The 19066-nt window shown below is 51.7% G+C and overlaps 1 protein-coding gene across 18 annotated transcripts in view; it reads left to right on the top strand.

Moving 5' to 3' along the window:
- Positions 1 to 446: 446 nt before the first annotated feature.
- The window catches only part of NFASC (neurofascin), a 92161-nt gene continuing 73541 nt past the window's right edge, over positions 447 to 19066 (top strand). For all 18 annotated transcript variants that reach the window (XM_086765343.1, XM_086765341.1, XM_086765339.1 and 15 more), the window contains exon 1: positions 447 to 493. The gene's annotated coding sequence lies outside the window, so the exon portion shown is untranslated. The remainder of the gene's footprint in view (positions 494 to 19066) is intronic.

Below are 19066 nucleotides of genomic sequence, written 5' to 3'. Positions count from 1 at the left end.
GTTGCTCAGAGCCCCGGCCAACCTGGCCTGGAATGTTTCCAGGGATGGGGCATCCACCGCCTCTCTGGGCAGCCTGGGACAGTGCTCCACCACCCTCAGTATAAAAAAAAAAAAAAAAAAAAAAATTCCTTATATCCAGTCTGAATCTAGAATCAGAAAAGACTTGGCCTTCCCTGCTCAAAATATCTTGAGCTGGGCTTTAGCGGCCGGGACCCGCGTGATTTGTAACCCCGGTTTCTGCTTTCAGTCCCTGCGGGGAACTTTTCTGGGGGGCTGCTCAACCGGGAGGGCACAGCCGGTATCGGCCCGCCCCGCGCTAAGGGGCTGCACCTGCTAATTAACGGCACCGCTAATGAACCCCTCCCACTGCCGCGCACCCCCTCCCTCCCCGCCAGACCCTGCCCCTCCTCCCGGGGCGCGCTCCCGCCCGCCCGGGAGCGCGCAGTGCGGCGCGGCCAACCCCGGCTGCGGCGAGCCCGGCGCTCCGGGACCGGTAAGCGGGGCGGAGCGGGGGGGATGCGGGCTGTACCGGGGGGATGGTCGGGGCGGCCCCGGGGCACGGCTGGGGCTGGGCGGGGGGGACTGGCCCCGCACCCTTATCGCGGATTTGGGACCCCCAGTGCCTGCAGGGCTCTCCCCTCCTCCCATTTTTCCCTCCCCGCCCCCCTCCTCATTTTTCCCTCCCCGGGAGCGGGGAGCTGGGTACCGGGTTCGGGCATGTGACGGGGTTTTTTTGCTTTTACGTCATGACACGGTGTCTATGCGTGTGATAAAATCCTGATGTGTCAGCGCGGGGGGCCGGGGTGCGGGGTGGGAAACGCAGCCGGGGCAGAGACCTTTGTGTGACGGGGCATGTTTCGGGGCCCAAAACCTCGGGCTTGCTCCGACCAGGCTGCACCCTTCCTCTTCCCTCTCGCCTTTGAGGGTGGATTGGTGTTTTCCCTCTGAAGCATCCTGTGCTGGCCAAATACATCGAGGCCTTTCCGGGAACACCTGGGTCGGGATGCTGCGTTGGCCGGAGCCGGGCCTCACCGGAGAGCAGCGGTTATGACTGCCGTGTTTTTAATCTGCATGCTCTGGCCGTGCCTGCGGAGCGGCTCGCTGCGATCGATCACGCTTCTGGAGGTGGGGAAAGTGCTGAATCATTTGTCCTCCCGGCTGCACGGGTGGTTCAGCTGTTCCCGGTCTCCGGCGAACGCTCGGAAACGGGCTGCGGAGGCTGAAGGAAACTCTGCTCCGCGCGCGCGGCCGCTTTCAAGGTGGGCCTGGAAGAGGTACTGTTCGGCTTCATCACGGCATGGTAGCTTCTTCCGTGGCCTTAGTTGCTCCTTGGAGGACAGGGCGTAGGGAACATGCACACTTGCATCTTGGTGAGGCCTCTGGGCACGGCGCTGCAGGGATATGGGGGGGGGGGGTTATGGGGGGGTGGAGGGGGGTTTTCTCTAGAAAATCCTGTCCCTCCTAAAACTGGGAAAGGCATGCAGGGCTTGCAGCTTGGAGAGGTTTTTCTTATTCCTTTTGAATGCTGTCTTTGAGATCCTTTTTCAAGGTCGGGTCCTTGGCATAGCGCGTGGGCTCTGGAGTACTCCTGAAAGTCAAACGGGGATGCTTCCGTCTGCTTTTTGAGAGAGAGAGGTGGTGTGAAGGGGCGGGGGGATGTGTACGTTGCAGGAAAAACTGGAATGCTGAAATGCAGACCAGATGCCTGGCTGCTTTAAGATGGATACTGTGGGCTGTCAGTGTTTCCGGGATGCTCCTATCAGATGCTGAGGACAAAAGCAAGAATCCGGTGACTTTTACTGAGATGCCGGCTCCTTTATTGTTGGCTGTGTTTCTGTAAAATGTCTACCCTTTGGCAGACAGCTAAACTGATTGTCAGTGTGGCTGCTTTGTCTCCAGAAAACTTCTTTGCGTGGCCTACTGTGAAAGAGCTGCTCAAATTCAGCATCGCGTTCCTTCTATTTAACAGCTTCAGGCCGAGCCCTTGCTGACTTTCATTTTTTTTTGTGTAGCCGTAATGCAAGTACAGCATAAATAATGCATGGAGGTCTTCTCAGCTGACAGAGGATGGGCTCAAGTTGTTAAATTTGAAAATGGGACTTTGTTTACAGGGGTTGAGACCCGGGGACTGGCTTTGTCTTGCTTGAGCTTAGAGCTGCGTGGTAGGGCTGGCTGGCGTAATAACAAAGCTCCAACATCATCTTCAGGGTCTTGCTGGGGGTTACTGCCGGCCGCAGCCTTTCCTGAGTTGCGTTGCCTTGGCAGTGGCTAGGGATCTGATTTAAACGAAGTCAGTCAATCCAATCATCTCTTCTCCCAGCTAATGATTAAATGGAAAATATCCCAAGCTCTCAAATGGTATTAATTCATAATGAATTATTTGCCTAGCTGTGATCTAATTGTCTTCATCTTCATGGGTCTTGTGTATAAAATCGATGCTGTTGCTGGCAAAGTGCCACCGCAAAGGCTTTCTGCAGTGCACGAGCATCAAAGATGGTCAAATATCTTTAATAACACCAGCAAGAGATGGGGCCTCATTCTTCATATCTGTTCCTGCCAGCTGCCTGAGACCCTGCCAGGAGGCTGCTCATGTGAGACCCCCCTGTGTAGGTCTTAGCGTGGTTGCGTCCCTTGTGTCAAGGAGAGCACTGAGTCTCGTAGGCGAGCTGCCGGGGAGTGGGGAAGGTGTTGAGAGCAGGCGTGAGTGGTCACGTGCCAATATTGTGCGTCAGGGAGTGAGAACAGCAATGAAAAGTCTAAATGCAGACCCAGGCAGCTGTTGGCGTGACCTGTGATCGTGAAGAAAGGAAGAATGGACATGGACAGGAGGCAAAGGGACCTTTTTTGGTTCAGGTTGATGGGAAATGGTGAATAGATGGCTTTTAAAGTAGTTTTAACTTTTCACTGAAGCAATTTTTTACTTCCATTGCTCTGTTTCAGGCCTGGTTGGGTGACCCTGTGTCCTTGGGAGAAGGCTTGCTGGGTGAATTATTCATAGGGACCAAGCACCTTGCCAGATCTGAATCCTCCACCCTTTCCTGTCATCTCTTTAACCCCACTTAGCAGAAATGTTGTAGCTATGGGGTGTCTTCAACAAAACACTGTCTAGATAAATGTCAGTGAAACGGAGCCTACCTGGAGAGAGCAAAGGTTGCTCAGAGCTTCAGAGTGTGTCAGCTCCATCTTGTTCTTGGTGTGGTAAGGAGGAGCCCTCAAAGATAAGGTTTGCACTTGAGATTGTTTAAGAAATCTGGGGAAATTAAACAGCCAGATTCCCAGGACGCTTCTGCGGTTCTGCCATTGTCTGTGAGCCTTCAGCAGGAGTTCCTGAATTTCTTCCTTCTCCATAGAGAAGTAGCGCGCGTGTGTGTTGACTTTTATGGGGTTTTAATTTAGTTGTCTGTGCAGCATCAGGCTCTCAAATCTCATCAGCACTTAATCTTATGTGTAGATAAACCTGAGTGGCAAGGCAGGGCTCCTTCATCGGTATGGTTGCAGGACTTCAGGGAGACGTGAAGTTGCCTGGTTTCTGCACAGCTGGGAAGCTCTGCTCGTTTAGGTGATAAAAGAATGCAGCTGAATTGTGAGGCTCTAAATCCATTCCAGCTGTTTACATTGAGTGTCCCTGAGTCATCTACAGAAAATCAGTTTTTGCTTGAATTTGAATAAAAGCAAAGCCTGAGAGGAGACTTTGAAAAATCCAAGAAAGAAACCTAAACTGTGGTACTTTCCCTTTGAATCTTTATTGTTCCTTGGATTTAGTTTGCCCTTATCAAAATATTCCTTTGTATCTTAAAACCGAGCAGGCAGCTTAAACTGAGGATTGTATTCAGTTACAGTTTTTGAAAGGCTCTAGCAAATCTTGTCAGAGAGGTCTAGCTTGTCTCCCTGCCCTGTGGGTAACTCCTTTCAAAAATAATTTTCTTTATTTTAAATGTTGTTGGATGACTTCTGCTCTCTTTTTTTTTTTTCTTTTTTCTTCCCCTCCTGCTGAAGCAGATCATACCTTCATTCTTTTACCTTTTCAGTCCAGGATAGTTGTTGCATAATTTTAGAGATCCAGCCCAGAATGAACTTGCTTGAAGTTGTTGTTATGCTAAATAATCCCTCTCCTTTTTTTTTTTTTTAAATGCAGATCTGAAAGAAACCATGCTGTGTTATTATGGATTAAAATAGAGAAGGATTTAAACCTCAGCCCTGCTTATAGGGATCACCATTCCTAGTTAATGAGATAGGAGGAGAAGGATTAACAACTGAACAGAGAGGGTTTTTTGTGGTTAAACCAGGTAGAAGCTCCCAAGAATGCTATGCAGGGACAAGTTTTTGCCTTGCCCCTTTAGCTCCCCTTAGTTCAGAGTCTTTTAGGTTTCATCCCATCCTCTGGCTGCTGGTGATAACCGGGTCCTGTTATTCTCACTGTAGGAATGAAGCTTAGAGAGAGCAGCCCAAGGGTACAGGAAAGCAAAGCATCATCATGCCCTGGATGCAGGCTGAGCTGGATAAGACAGGGTACAGACCTTGGGAACAGGGGATGGAGACTTTCCTTCAAAAAGCAGCACCTGGAAATCCTTTGCTAGCATCGCTCTGCCTCTGCTACTCCATGAAGCCTAAACTGAGGGCTGCTGGCTTCTGAGGCTGCCAGAGAAGCACCAGCGCTGGAAAGAGTTAATGTTCAATCTAGTACGGTGCTGAGCACCTTCCAGTCCTAGTGACTCCAGTGGAACCTGAGAGCGTTTGACAACTTCATACGTGAAAGCTCGTGCAGTCCAGGGCGGACCCAACCCCTGCCAGGCGCAGCTCCAATGGGTAGTGCTGTTCCTTCTCACAGGCAACAAATAATCTCATGTTTAAGGCCTGACACAGGTATAGCGGATAAATCCCTAGCATGAGCTGTCCTAGATGTCCTCCTGTTCCTCTCACCCCTGGAAGCAAACGTGGACCCTCACAGATGGCTAGTTAAAGGGAGCATAGCCCAGAGGCTTGGTGCAAGGTGAATCTGGAGGTTCATTTCAGTTCCTGGCAGATTTTCTACTGCTTTATGCCTCCTTGACAGTAGGTTTTGCTCTCTTCCAGCATGGGCACTGATGGGTTCCTACAGACCTTCTAAGTCACAGCAAGCATGATACTGTCTCACTGTCAGCCTGCATACTGTATTCCTCCTGAAATGCCCTGGCACAGATAGGCAGGGCTTGCAACTGCAGCGTGAGCTGTGAGGTGGATAGGACTCTCCTTGAATCTGCAGAAAATATAGTGAAATCCCCTTTCTGCTATGAATTCTTTACTTTTCCTACTCATCCTAGTAACCTCAAGAAGTTCTGAGTTAAAAGAGAATACAGTGCCTCTAAAACTGAGGAGACCACCTAAGGCACTGACCTGTGGCTCATGTTTTTCATTTCTATTATTAAGTAGTCACTCCTTGAGGACTAAAAATGGCTTCTGTGTTCTAGGGGTTACTCAGAGAGCAGTGCTCTTGAACAAGCATTCAGGCTGTCTGTTTAATTTACTTGATGTCCTGCACAAGTAAGATGTACGCTCTCTGCCTTTTTTTTTTTTAAGATTTTTCATTCCATGAAAGACTCAGGGGCATGGTTTAGTGGTGGACTTGGCAGTGTTAGGTCGATAGTTGGACTTGATAATCTTAAAAGTCTTTTCCAACCTAAATGATTCTATGAATCTGCGTAGATTTACACTGAAGATGCAAACAAAACCGTAGATGGTGGCGTGCGCCTGAGAGTATCCCATCCCCAAATTTCAACAAGGAAAGGTGCTGAAAGAATGATTTACTTGGAGTTAGCGGGGAAGAACGAAGCTCGCCCCGGGTCAGGGAGTGACACGGGAACGCGTGTCCGTGGGCGGAAGAACGACCCGGCCCCGCGGGGCGCCCGGCCGCTCTCCAGGGTGCTGAACCGCCGGGACCCCCGCCCGGGGGATGGGGGGGCTCTGCGGGCCCTCGGCGTTGTTGATCTTCCTGTTGCACCTTCTGCCCTTGGTAAGGAGAAGGGATAACAGGCATAGGTTGAAACAAGAGGAGGCAAGGGGGAGGAAAAAAATCCCCCCTCTCTCCAGCATGGATGTCAAGCAGTAGCATAGGCTACCTGGAGAGGCTGGGTGGTCTCTGCCCTTGTTGGATGGATTTTTTTAAAGACCTGTCTGGCTAAAGCCTTCAACAACCTTGTCTGACCTTATAGCTGATCCTGCTTTCAGCTGACGGTTGGGCTGGGTGACCTGCTGTGGTCCCTTCCAAACAGAATTGTTTTGTGTTCCTGTTACCTAAAGGGTTTTCACCAGCAGGAAGCAAAACAATCTGCTCCCTCTCCGCATCACTTGGAGAACCTTTTCTGCTGTACAAAGATTGACTGCCCATCCTCATTTCATTGTGGACCAGCTTTCATTGGATATTCACAGCAGTTTTTATTGGATATTCACACAGCCTGGGGGCAGGAGGGAGGGAAAGAAATTACAGCACTCCCTTCTCACCCAGCGAGCTGAAAAGGTGAAGACCAGCCCTGACTCTTGACTTGCTCCTGGAAGCTTTATACATAGTCTGCTCAGTTAATGAGGAGCTGCTGATGTTCTGGTGTATGAGTGGTGGTAAATGTCATTCTTCCTCAAGTAATTTAGATGATTACTACTTGGAGCCAGCCTGCATCTTGTTCCACAGGATCTTAACAGTTCCACAGTAGGGTATGGTACCACCAGCTGCCTCATGTTTAATTACACAGCCCTGTTTGTCATAGCTGGGGGAGTTACTAATATGCCTAACAGCACAGCATGGCTCTGCAGTTGATAAAGACACATCTGTATGCTGAGCTCTACCCTTATTGAGTTAAGGGCGTAGAAAAAGCTCTCTTTCTTGCTGTCACTTAAATGGTGTCAGGATTCGTGAAATCTTGCTTTCAGATTCCTACCAGACCCAGCAACAAAGACTGCTTGTTGCAAGCTCATTGGCTTCTGTTCGAGTCCCTGTGACGTGTTCACAGATGTGTGCAGGCAAGTGGGAGGGAGGGGGGAAGGAGAGAACTGAGGCTTTGTAGCCGTGCATGTGTGACAGCATGCATGGGACCCCTGAAGCTCCTCTCAGGCCAGCCCTCCTTTCATGACACATTTGGCATGCCCCAGACCATGTTTTGGCACTGGCATTTTGAGCAGCCTGTCTGTGGTTGAATTGCAAGTCTTGCAGCATGTCTGGGGACTGAAATCTTGGCTTTTACTTCTCTCATTGCGAATTCAAAAGAGTGTGGTGGCTAGGTAGGACTCGATGCCCTCTGCAGTAGAGCTATCTATGTGAGCGTGCACTGAGAAAAACCTCTTGAAAACCACATCAAATCAATTTACTTAATAAATTGATAATCCTATTTCCTTCTTCCACTATATCTAGTAAATTAGAATTCTAATGTAAAACATCTTAAGACTGAACTTTCTGTCAAAACTAAGTGCTCCCTCCCTTATGCCCAGGAGAGCTAAAATTAGGGTTAATTCAAACGTATTAGTTTATATAAAATACATGGACTACACTTATTAGAAGACAGATATGGGTACAGTAAAAGTGTCCTTCAAAATACTGTGTTGCATATCACAGTCTGACATCTCTTATTGACAGCCCTGGCATCCAGATGCCACGGCCCACAGGGTTTTATTTTCCAGCAATATCAGCTGCTGGGTCCCCGGCTGTGTATTTTTGGTTGACCTCATCTGAGTTCTCCTGGTCGTGGTGACAGCTGTGAGGCTAATCTGGTTTGAGCCCAGTACAGCAGGCTTCTCTCTAATGTTGTATTTAACGGACTCCAGTTTCCTTGTCACCTTGCTGCTATAATCTTCCTTCCCAAACAGACCAACCTTTCTAGAGAGCCTTGGGTTTGGAATGGAGGTGGGACCGTGTCCTGTGAGCACCAGGAGATCAGCTGGGGAGCTCTAAGTGTTCCTGGCAGGCTTTTTGCCCAGGAGATTGCAGTGTTTGCTCAGCTGTAATGGTTCTTCCCCCTAACTTGCCTTGCAAGACAAACAAATGTGAATGATGTTTACATCCATAAAACAGCACTTGTGCACCACGCACGCTAATATGTTTAAAAGTCAACTTTATCACAATTAAGAGACGAGTTAGGGTCTTGTATAAGAACAATTACATCTGTGATTGCAGAGCTTCAATCAAGAGGTTGCAGAAACAGGTTACTTGAATTCAGTGGGGTGAGAGGGGTTGTCACTTCTGGGGAGGGATGGCACTTCCCTGGAACTGCGTAAATGGAGAATCGATGCAGAGAGTCTCAGCTCTCTCCGTGGCATCCAGTTGTTCCCAAGCACTTCTTATCTTGGGAATTCACTTGTTGCTCTAGATGCTTCCCAAAGAGTGGGTTTATAATGGCAGGTACATAATACACAACAGCACAGTCCTTTTGTGGAAATCACACTCTCCATAACCCTGTGAGGTAGGGGTGGGATGGGGGGGGGAGGACAGGAGCTCTTGGTTGAAGGGACTAGTCAAAGCAGGAGAGCCTGAGAATGAATTTTAAATAAGTGTATTGCCTCTTAGACTGAGCAAACATATAATTAACAATAAGATAGCAGGGTGGCTCTACAAGGCAGCTAATTGCATTTTCAAATGTCAGCTTGTCAGCTCTTATTTAGTCTTCACTCAATCTGGGCTTTGCCAGAGCAGTGTCTGGTTTTAAATGGCATTTCCCTCTCCTGGCACCATGGAAGGATCTTCTCCTTGTCCTCAGAAATCTCTGCTAGCCCAGCTCCTGATTTGCTCACCTTAGATGTGGTCTCGCTTGCTAGAACATGTTAGTCCACTGGGTTACATTAAAAATATTAAATAAAAAAAAAGTCTTTGCAGGGGTAGAAAACAAAAAAAAAAACCACAATAAAAGAGAGTCCTGCAGGTTGCAGGGGCTTGCAGTACATCAGCTGCCTAAGAAAGTCTTGCAAGCACTTTCCTCTTGCTACAAGATATAAGATGTTATCCTGATGTGAGATATCTGTGCAGCTGCCCTGGGCTCCACACCATAGTTGGCCAGCTGGATCTAGGTGTGCTCAGTGGGGATGGCTCCGTAGGGACTGCTGTTACGGGTGCTTTATGATGTAGGCTCCCGTTTGCTGATGCCAAGGTGGGAGCTGGTGATGTGTGGACAACCAGAGGTTCCTTGGGTGGGAGAAATCGTGTCACACATGTGGCTTGCTGACTCTGCTGCTGATAGATGGCTGAAAAGTTCTGTGCTCCACTATTTGTCATCTGAGTAACAGCGCATGCTTTTACAACTGCTTTAATTTAAGATAAATGATGATGAAGTATTTTGGGCTGCTTTGTCGGGGCACTGATGTGTACTAGGACTGAACCAGCCAGGCATGGACCCTTTGGAGAAAACGTCCTCCAGCAGAATGAGTGGATGAGAAGGAAAGGAGAAACTCTGAAGTTCCCTGGAAGTTCTTGGTCTGTGGGCGCAGGGTATCATTTTAGATGTGAAGATATGCTGGCAGCCAACACTCAGCCTCTGTGGAGGAGGCTGATGTGTGACCGCCACGGGAGCCGGGAAAGGAGCACAGGGATATCCCGTCTGGTTTCCATCAGAGGAAGCGCTGTCGGAAGCCATGCAGCAGGTTGTTGTCGTGGGAGGGAGTTTAACCTGCCCTGACCAGCACGGCCGTATCACGGGCAGGGATTAGCATCACCCTCCTGTTCGGGGCAGACAGCACACACGCCGTGTCAGCTCCAGCCACGCATACAGCGAGCAGCGGCGTGTCGCTTCCACTCAGCGCAGCCGGGGACGGTGGCCTCCCAGCTGACCAGTGAGTAACGCCCATGATCAGTAGGGAAATGGCACTAATGAACTTTTCAGTTTCTAATCCCCAAGGTGCTTAGGCAGGGGTGGTGGGACTTGACCGAAGGATGGCTTTGGACTGCCTGTGGTGGCAGAGAGCATCTGTGGAGCTAATGCTGCCTGCTGAAGTCCTGGCGGCTGGAAGATGCTTTGTGTTAATGCATGTAGTCACACCGGGGGTGGCTTGTCAGGACGGGAGCTGCCCTCCCTGCCCCGCAGCTGGCTGCGGGTGGGAGAGGGCCGGGCTCCAGACACAGCCCGGCTGAGGGATGAGGTGGATCAACCGGCAGGAAAGCAGCGAAACTTTCAATTCTTCTTAATCCCTCAAAGTTAGACCTCCTCTGTGTGTTGCTCCCCCTCTACTGCAGTGACAAACTCTGGGCACAGCCTTGGAGCAGCACGACGTGGGAGAGAAGGAGGTTGGTTATAAACTCGAGCTCTGGAAACCCTCGTAGCTGCTGGTCCTGAGCACAGAGGTCAGGGTCACTGGGTATTTGCGCCCCTTCCCAACCTCCCAGCCATCTCCTGCAGCGATGCTCCGTGAGACCCATCATCTTCAGCTCATTGCAGGGAAGGATTTTGCCAGGGTGAGAGTGCTGAGCCAACCACAGGTGCCTGGTTTAACCTTCTTGTAGTCATAGTCTCGAAGGCAAAACAACTGAAAAGAGAATTTTTCAAAGTTTTTGCTTTGCTTTCTCCACATTTCAAGGCCCAGTTCCATCCTTTGTTTGTTATTGCAGTATTGTTCCCTAAAACGCAGCTAAAAAGTTATTGAAAATATTCTGTGGGACAAAACCAGAAGTCCTTATTCTAATTTCAGCTCTGCTACTGAGCGGCTGGACCCTAAACCAGCCATTTAACTACCCTGCCTCAGTTTCCCCGTGGGTAGATAAGGAGAACTGTCCATGTCACGGGGACTGGTATATGTTTTCTTTTAATGTCAAGACATTTGGTGAGCACCAAATATTTATTCCGTGGGCTGCTGAATGCATTAAATCACCGCCTTTGCCTGGTTCCAGTCAATGTATGTCCGTCAATTTGCAATAAATCCTGGTGCTTAATGAGAAGGAGGTCTTACAAAATAAACTAGTGCAGGCAAACAGCAGGGATGTGGTACGTGAGCAGCCATGGAATTACATGCCAGAAAGAAGAAAAAAAAAAAAAGCTTCTCTACAATGGAAATGCAGTTTCTGCCTGATGCTGCCTATTGTCCGGTATAAAGGGGTCTGAGCTGTGCTGGCGATGCTCCTGGTATTGATTCCGAACAGATGCTGAGGTGCGGGGAGGCAGATGGAGCCCCACAGCGCCGTTATCTCCCGCGATGGGGTGGGCAGCGTCAGCCAGATGCCGCGGGGGGTTGGTGCAAGGGTCGGGGTTCAGCCCGGGCTGCGGCGAACGTTTCCTCGTGATCCTGAGGCAGGAAAGGCTGCGGAGCTGGGATTGTCCCTGTTCTCCTTTCCATACCAGGCCATACCTTGGAGACAACGCAGTCCTGGTCTCGGGCAAGTGAATCTGACACCTGACTAAAATCCTAATTGTCCGGGTGCCGAGGGACCCCGTGCCGCTCAGAGCGATGTGTGCCACCGTCCTTCTATTTCTGACTCGCAATCTGTGACAGATCCGCAGTTGACTTCAGCATTGGGCTCTAGAGGGCAAAAAAAAAAAGGCTTTTGGAGCTGGGCTGCCATCAGTGTGTGCTCCCGGCTAATTATAGCCCCGTGCCGGCAGCTGCGGCTCCCGCAGAGGGAGGGAGGGAGCAGCGGAGACCACTGCTGCTGGATGGAGCAGCCTGGACTCGAGCTCTCTGGGTACCACAGCGTGGGCTTCGTCCTGCTGCTCTGACCGCATCCTTGGCACCCCTGTGCACATCTGGGCTGTGGCCAGGGCTGAAACCCCGTTCTCAGGTGCCTTTTGGGTGCCAAGGACCCAGAGGGTCCTGCCCTGCAGCCGAGCATCCGGACGGGAGCTGGGAGTTGTGCGTGGGAGTTGTGCTGGGAGGTTGTGTGTGAGGAGTTTCTGAGATAGAAAAGATCATTGAAACGAGAACGCAGCTACAGCTGGGATCCTGGTACCAAGCAGCAATGGTTCAGGAGCAAGTTAGAGACGCACTAAAGCCTTGATGGGGACTTCTGGAGCGTTTTTAGAATACAGCCACAAGCGTTAATCAGGCAGATAAAAGGCATCTTCCTCCTGGAGAGGAGCTAAGGCAGGAGAGGTGATTTTTCTTTAGACGTTTTCCTGGATTTCACACTATGTTCCTACTCCTTCCTCTTATTCCTTCTCACTCCGAGTTGCGGCAGTCTGCAGGCTGGCAGGAGGAGGAGAAGAGATCCTGGCGTGACAGCAAAACGCCCTGCGGTCTGCACGGGCCGCAGCTTGCCTGAGGTCCTGCCTCCCACCGTGAAGAGGGGCAGCAAACCTCAGAATCTGCACCAAGTACAAATACTGGAAGAAAGCAACTCCTCTTCCTCTGCAGTTTCCTTCGGGAGAAAGGCAGGAGAGCAATATGGCTAGTTTATTCTGGCCAGAAACTCTGCAGGGTTGTTAAACCCGTTCTGCGTGACCGTGCAGGGGGTTGCAGGGCTAATCAAGTGCTCTGTTCCCTCTCGCTGCCGTTTCGAGGAACAAGAAGTGCATCTTGTTTCATAAACAGCTTTATGCTAAGTTAGAGATGTCTCCTAGCTGCTTCCCGGGCATCTTTGGTCCCTGATGAAGCACCCAGCTGCAAAGGGAGCGCAGGGTTTTCCCTGCTGTCACCGCTGACTTGTGGGCCTCCACCCCACGAAAAACTCATCCCCTCCCCAGCAGCTAATGACCCCTGAAACGTGACCAGTTCTGAAAGCCTCTTCGGGCTTCTCTGGGGGGGAAAGAAGAACCAGCTCCGGTGAGCTCTTCCTGCTTGGTGTAAGGCTGTAAGCAATCAATGGGATTTCGAGAAAGAGAACATGGCTCATCTTCCCTGGGGAGCCTTTATCCATCCTCATTATCCCCTCTCTCCCAGGCCTGCGGCTTGTGCTGTCCCCAACTTACAGCAATAGAGATATTGGGCTGAGCTAATCCCCAGTGACTTCATTCATCTTCAAGCAGGGGTGAATTTTTGCTGGCAGCCAGCCCTGCCCCTGACCACCTGCCACCGTTTTCTGTGGCCTGACTGGGGCCGCCGCCTCCTGCCAGGCTCAGCATCTCTTCCTCCGCACCTCTGTCTGGGCTGTCCGTCACCGAGCAGACAGCAGCCGCGGCGACGGGGAATTTTTCAGACTGCAGTGCTGGCAGCGTCCTGCCGCTGTCTGGAGTCGCGCGGGGAGCGGATCTCTCGGGCTGCTTTGGTACTGCGAGGATGACGGTGCTGACGCACGCTCCGCATCAGTGTGTCTTGCGGGGGTACGCTGCGTTGTAAAGGTCAGGATTGAGGGCTATCAGCAAAGATTTGGTCAGGGTAACGTCCTGGGGGCTTTGCTAGAGATGCCACATGGATACTGCAGCCTCCGGCCCCGCAGAGAGGTGCAGAGCCAAACCCACTCTGCTCCTGCGCAGGGAGATGAAGATGCTGGGGCCTCACCGGTGTCTTGGTTTCAGCAGGGATGGAGTTAATGTTTCTCTCGGTAGCCGGTGTGTTTTGGATTTCAGATGTGAAGAAGGTTGATAAACGCCCTGATGTTATGAGTTGTTGCTAATGAGACCAAGGACACTGTCTGGCTTCCCAGGTCTTGCTGATGCGGGAAGCTGGGGAAAACCAGCCAGAATAATTGACCCAAACTGGCCAAAGAGAGTGTTCCATGCCGTAAACGTTGTGCTCAGTATCTAAGCGGGGGTTGCCCATGGGGAGAGGGGGGGCATCCATTTTCTCCATTTTGTCCATCTCCCTTCTCTTGCTCACTGGCATCTTTCCCTCTCCCTTGCTGGCTCGCTTTCACTGCTTTGCTTGCTCTGTTTCGTTTCTGTGATCGCTGCTCGGGATGGGCTGTATCTGTCGTTGGGACGTTGGGTGGTGAGAAATCACGCATTGTTCATTTTGTATATTTTAATATCCTTATATTCTGTTATTATTGTAGTTTTCCTTTGCTATTTTTGTAAACTGTCTTTATCTCAACCCACGAAGTTTCCCCTATTCCAAATTTCTCTCCCCCATCCCACTGGGGAGGGGAAGGGTGAGTGAGAAACTGTGTGGTGACTCCAGCCTGCCTGCATGAGAAGGTGCCATCATCACCTGCCTTTCACGGTGGCTGCTGTTGCCGTGGCAGATCAGCCTCCTCCTCTACCTCTGCGGTGACCTGGCTGAGCCGCCCGAGTGGCCTCTCGGCGAGCTGGGAGCGATGCCGGTTTCCATGGCCGTCTGCTCCGGTTGCTGTTTCTCGAGCGTAGCCCAGCGTCGCGTTCAGTCCCTTTGGTATCGCGATGGTTCAGCTGAGGAGCTGCTTTAGGCAGGTTTTGCAGATTAAAAGTAATTCAGTTTTTAAACTCAGCTCTTACTTATATCTCTCTTCGATGTTTATTCTTCAGGAGGCTGGATTGTGTTCTAATTTCACCAGAGAGCAGGAAGGCGCCTGAATGCCAGGGAAAACAGAGAAATAACTTTCAAATAACAAATCAATTGGTAGGAACGTGGCTTATGGTTTCAAATCTCAAGGCTTGGTCCTGCTTTCATTGTCCCAGTGCATTGAAACCCTTATCCTTCTCCCTTCCAGCCCCACTCTAATTTTCTAGTGGTTTGAAATCTGTTTGGGCTTGCTGGTTTGCCCGTTGGGCATTGCCCAATCTCAGTAATCCGGATCAGCAAGGCTGCCTCTGTAATTATCTCGGCAGCTACTCTGGGTTAATGAGAAATACAGACAGTGGAGTTGAACTGGAATCAGTTCGTGGTGGTCACCGGCCCCTTTTGTGGGGGAGAAAGGATTTGGGGGGTTAATGGAGACCGAGTTTCATTGAGCTTGTGATTAAATTAGCTGTCACAAATAACATTCTAATGGGTTGTTTGAGTCTTGACGTTATTAGAACAGGAATTGCCACTAAAGGGCAAGTTTTGCAGCACTGTGGGGAGGAGTTGCGTGCTCGTGTCGGTGGAGATAAGAACATACCCTTGGCATCCCACACCCAGGGAGCATTAATACCGAACGCTTGGGAAACAGGAGCCGGGAAACAAGGGAGATGTTGCTGTGTTTGCTCCGAAATATCAGGTTCTGGGGACATATGAGCTGGGAGGAAGGTGTGTCCTTGGAGGGCACCTTGGGAAGGAAGGGAATTGAGGTGCTTGCTCAAAAAGATGCCATCCAAGCGGTCCCCAGGGCACCTCCTCCCTGGAGGGCAGCCAAGCCTGCAAAGACTTCTCTCCTCGCACCCGTTTAATCAGGAAAATGGAAATAGCATTTTAATAAGATGGTAATGAAGTTGTGGATCAGATTGGTCCATTCCTCGTTTGAAGCTACAAAGGGGAGCTTTGTTTTTTCCTTGGGTTTATCACTTCTGTTCTTGCCCGATTAGTCGTAATCTGCCATCCTTTGCTGGGAAGCCCCCTCCTTTCTTCCCTGCAGAAGTCCATCCCTAAGTTTGTTTATGATCCTCCAGGGAAATCAGGCCACCTATATTTCATTTAGTGACTCCAAACAATTAACCTAACAAAGATTCCTCTCTCTTTCCCTTCCTTTCCCCATCTGTTTCCTAATTACCAGTGGAACTGGGATATATATGCAGCTTGTGCCCTTTTTTTAATTAAATCACCTCTCTTCGCTGTTTTGTGGTTGGCTCTTTAAAAGCTGCATCTGGCTGCTGGGAAAACAGTAAAACGCAGGATGTACCACGAGGGCGAGCAAGCCTGAAAAGGGTCTGAGATCCAGATTTGGGGGATTTTTTTTTTTTTTCCCCATCAGAGCTGGAATGCAGAATTGCTTTGGTCCTTCTCGTGGATGAGAAAGTGTCATCTGGAGGGGAAGGCCGAGTGACCCGGGATGCTGGAGGAGGTCCTTCCCAGCTGCTCAGCCCGGAGCAGCTCTGCGATAAGCTTTCTTTGGACCAGGGAAGCATTTCTGGAAGAAGAGCTGTCTCCTGTTTCTCCCTTCAAGAAGGAACCCCCCCGTGTCCCTCTGTCCTTGTACAGGCTGTCCTTCCTGCCCCATCCTACTTCCTTTGGAGAGCTCGGTGCGTGCCATGCCCGTGCCGAGCCAGCTCTCCCTCCCTGCAGTGCCACTAAAGGCCCTGGGTGATGATGGAGGGGCTGGTGCATCCATACTGGTGTTACTGGGAGAAGTGCCTTGCAATGGAGATTCAGGATCTCTGTGGGAAGCAATATTCACTTGGTGCAGGGTGCTCTCGTTGCAGAGATGTGAGTGACCATGCGCTCTCTGGCTCCGGGATTTTTGCTGGCATCTTCTGCCCTCCCCTTGGCCACCCTCTGCCCTTTTCCTCTCCCTCCATTTTACCCTGCCCTGCCTTCCCCTGCTCTCCAAGTCACCTCGTCCGCACCATGGCGGGACACGATGAGGAAAAGAGGAAAACCCTCTTCCCGTCTCACTGCTCAGCCCACGCTCCCGGCACGTGGGAATGAGCCGAGACGCAGCCACCTCTCCCCCAGCGCTGGCGTTCACCCTGCTCCTCAGCTGCGCCCGGGGACTTCCACCACCACTGCCACCCTCATGGGGAAAGAGCTTAGAGTCTGGTTGGCAGAAAAGCATTTAACCATTAGAGATGCGGTTAATTATGTGCAGGGCAGGACGGTTGGGGTTCCGCTGGAGCCTGCTGGGAGGTAATTATCCCCTCCCTGGCTCCGAATGCCTTCGGTGCGCTGCGATACTCCAGGAGTCAGACCCGCGGCTGATGCTGCCGAGCGCTGCATCTCCAGCGAGAGCATCGCAGGGCTCGGGGAAGGGCCCGCCGGCAATGCGGTGAGTGATTCAGCAGAACGGCTGGAGCCGAGCGGGTTTGGGAGCAGGCGGTGGCTGCTGTGCTCGCTTGTGGCTTTGCCGCCTTGGAGCCCCGCTCGTGGGCGGTCAGAGCGTGGCGATGGTGGTGGTGGGAGAGGATGGACGTGTGGCGGTGCGGTGGGTGTTTGGGGTGGGGGTCCAGGTGTCTCCCAGCGTGTGGCAGGACACCTCGCGCCGGGCGCACAGCCTCAAGGACGGCTGGGGAGCGGGCAGGGCTTAGGGGACGTTTGGAACTCAGTTCTGCAGCGTGCTTTGTGCTTTCGGCATTGCGACACCAGGATCTAGGAGCTCAAAGGGAATTTTTCTTTTTTTTTTTTTTTTTTTTTTTATTTTTTCCCCCACCCCAGCTAGTAGAAGGGCAGGAAAGCCCGTGCTGCCCAAAGTGTGTCCCCTCCAGCGAGGGCCAGCCGCCTCCTTGGCTCCTCTCGCTTAAACTGGAGGGGTTTGTGCTTCTCAGGCTTCATCTTGTACCTTGCAAAACATTCTCAGCAGCGTCTGTGAAGTCTGTGCTTGGGGCACATCAGAACTGCGGCTACAGGGCAAAAGGGCTTTAATTAATTTACTCTCTCCAGTTTGGTACCAGCAGAGTTGGTACCTGCGCAATCTGAGAGTCTCCAAAACGAGCTTGGAGGAAGATGAGGCTCCCTGTGACTTCTCATCTTCACTGCCTCGGTTTCCCCAGCTGTGAAGTAGAGATGCTGCTGTTGGAGAGGGGAAAAATTGTGTTGAAATACTGATGAGATACTTAGAAATCCTTGGCTACGGAGTCTCCGTCCATGGGCTGGCTCTGATGTTGGTGAGACCTCTGCTCTGCCTCCTCCGTGGCTTCGATGCGTGATGCCACTGTGTCTCGCCGCCGCGGCCGCTGCTGCCAGCGGGGCTGGAACAAAAGGAAGCTGCATCTGGGAACAAAACCCCGTCCTACCCAGGACATGGGGACAGGCCCTGGCTGGCACTCGAACCCGCTCGCCGCTGGCTTGGGGACCAGGGGGGACAGAGTGGGCAGTGTCCTGCACCACAGCTCCTGCATTATTCATGGAGGAAAATCCAGCAGGAGCAGGGAGAAGAAAAGTCGGAGTTATTAATAATGGGCATTGTGCCTCCTCCCCTTCACCGGCCCGCGGGGATGGGTGGGCAGGAGATAATGCAGCCCTGCGTCCGTGGGGCGGGGGGAGGATGGGGAAAGGGGCTTGGGCAGCAGCCCAGCGATTTCTGGGCTCGTCTCCGAGAAGATCTGGGTCTGCTCCAGGGCTGGGGGATGCTGGTGGAGCCCCGGGGCTCGCAGGTCTGCGGAAGGCTTGGCGCATCCTTCCCGGCACACAGAGACACTTTGTGGGTGGGATAGAGGAGACACAGAACCTTAACCCGAGCTCTGGAGGGGAAAAACTGTGTCTTACATGGGAAAGGCAAAGGTAGGCAGCTCTCTGCCCTGGAGTAACTTGTGAAGTGATGGAGGTGTCCTGCTGAGAATGGCCACCGGCACCCACACCCCCCTTTACCTCGTTTTGCCGTGGTGGGATGCTGTCTGGGGTAGTTAATCGGGTTTTAATCTCTATTATCACAGTCTGTCTTTTGACTTCCTTGCTTTCCCATCTTTTCCCTGTCAGGCAGGGCTGACGTGTGTGTCTAACCCCTTAATTCCTGCTCTCAGGGCCGCTTGTCACCGAGACGGAGCTGAATAACGCCGCTGTGCCAGGACGGCGACAGCCCGTTCCTCTGCGGGGGGGAGGCGGCGGTGTAAATACCAGCCTTCGTCAGAAACATATGTACCTTTGGATTTAATTAGGATGCTTCTCTCTTAATCCAGAGAGCTTTAGGACAAGACGGAAAAGTGCTGTCCTGACTTCTTGGGTTACTAATAAGCTTTTTCTTTGCAAAAGGAGTTGGCGGCTCTGCGGTAATCTGGGTGTAAGCTGATTGTAGCCTCCCGCTCCCTTGTGCCGCGGGTTTGTTTGGATCCAAGCTGGCGTGGGAAGGTTGTTCCAGAGCAGCCCAGGGTGCAGGCATCCAGCAGCAGGAGCAGCCCGGGTACCACGGCGGGGTCTGCCCACGCTGCCGGCAGCCCCAAGGCAGGGGCAGGAGGAGGAGATGGAGATGATGGAGGTGAACTCCTCGGGGGGGTGATTAGTGTTGTTTTCCTCCCACAAACTGGGCATTTTCATGACTATTTAATGGCAGGCTTTGTCTGCTCTGCTTTGCTTAAACCCTCCTTGCGCTGAGATGTTTTGGCTCTGGAGGCCCTGGAAAGCTCCGCGCACGGAGCAGAGTGCAGCTCCTTGGGCTGGATTTGTGCGTTGGAGGAATGCAAAAGGCACATACGAGCTGGTGACCTGGAAA

Source organism: Chlamydotis macqueenii, chromosome 23, assembly GCF_036417535.1.
Source record: "Chlamydotis macqueenii isolate bChlMac1 chromosome 23, bChlMac1.mat, whole genome shotgun sequence".
Lineage (NCBI taxonomy): Eukaryota > Metazoa > Chordata > Aves > Otidiformes > Otididae > Chlamydotis > Chlamydotis macqueenii.
Note: the sequence above shows the minus strand (reverse complement) of the source record. Positions and strands in the feature narration are given on the sequence as shown.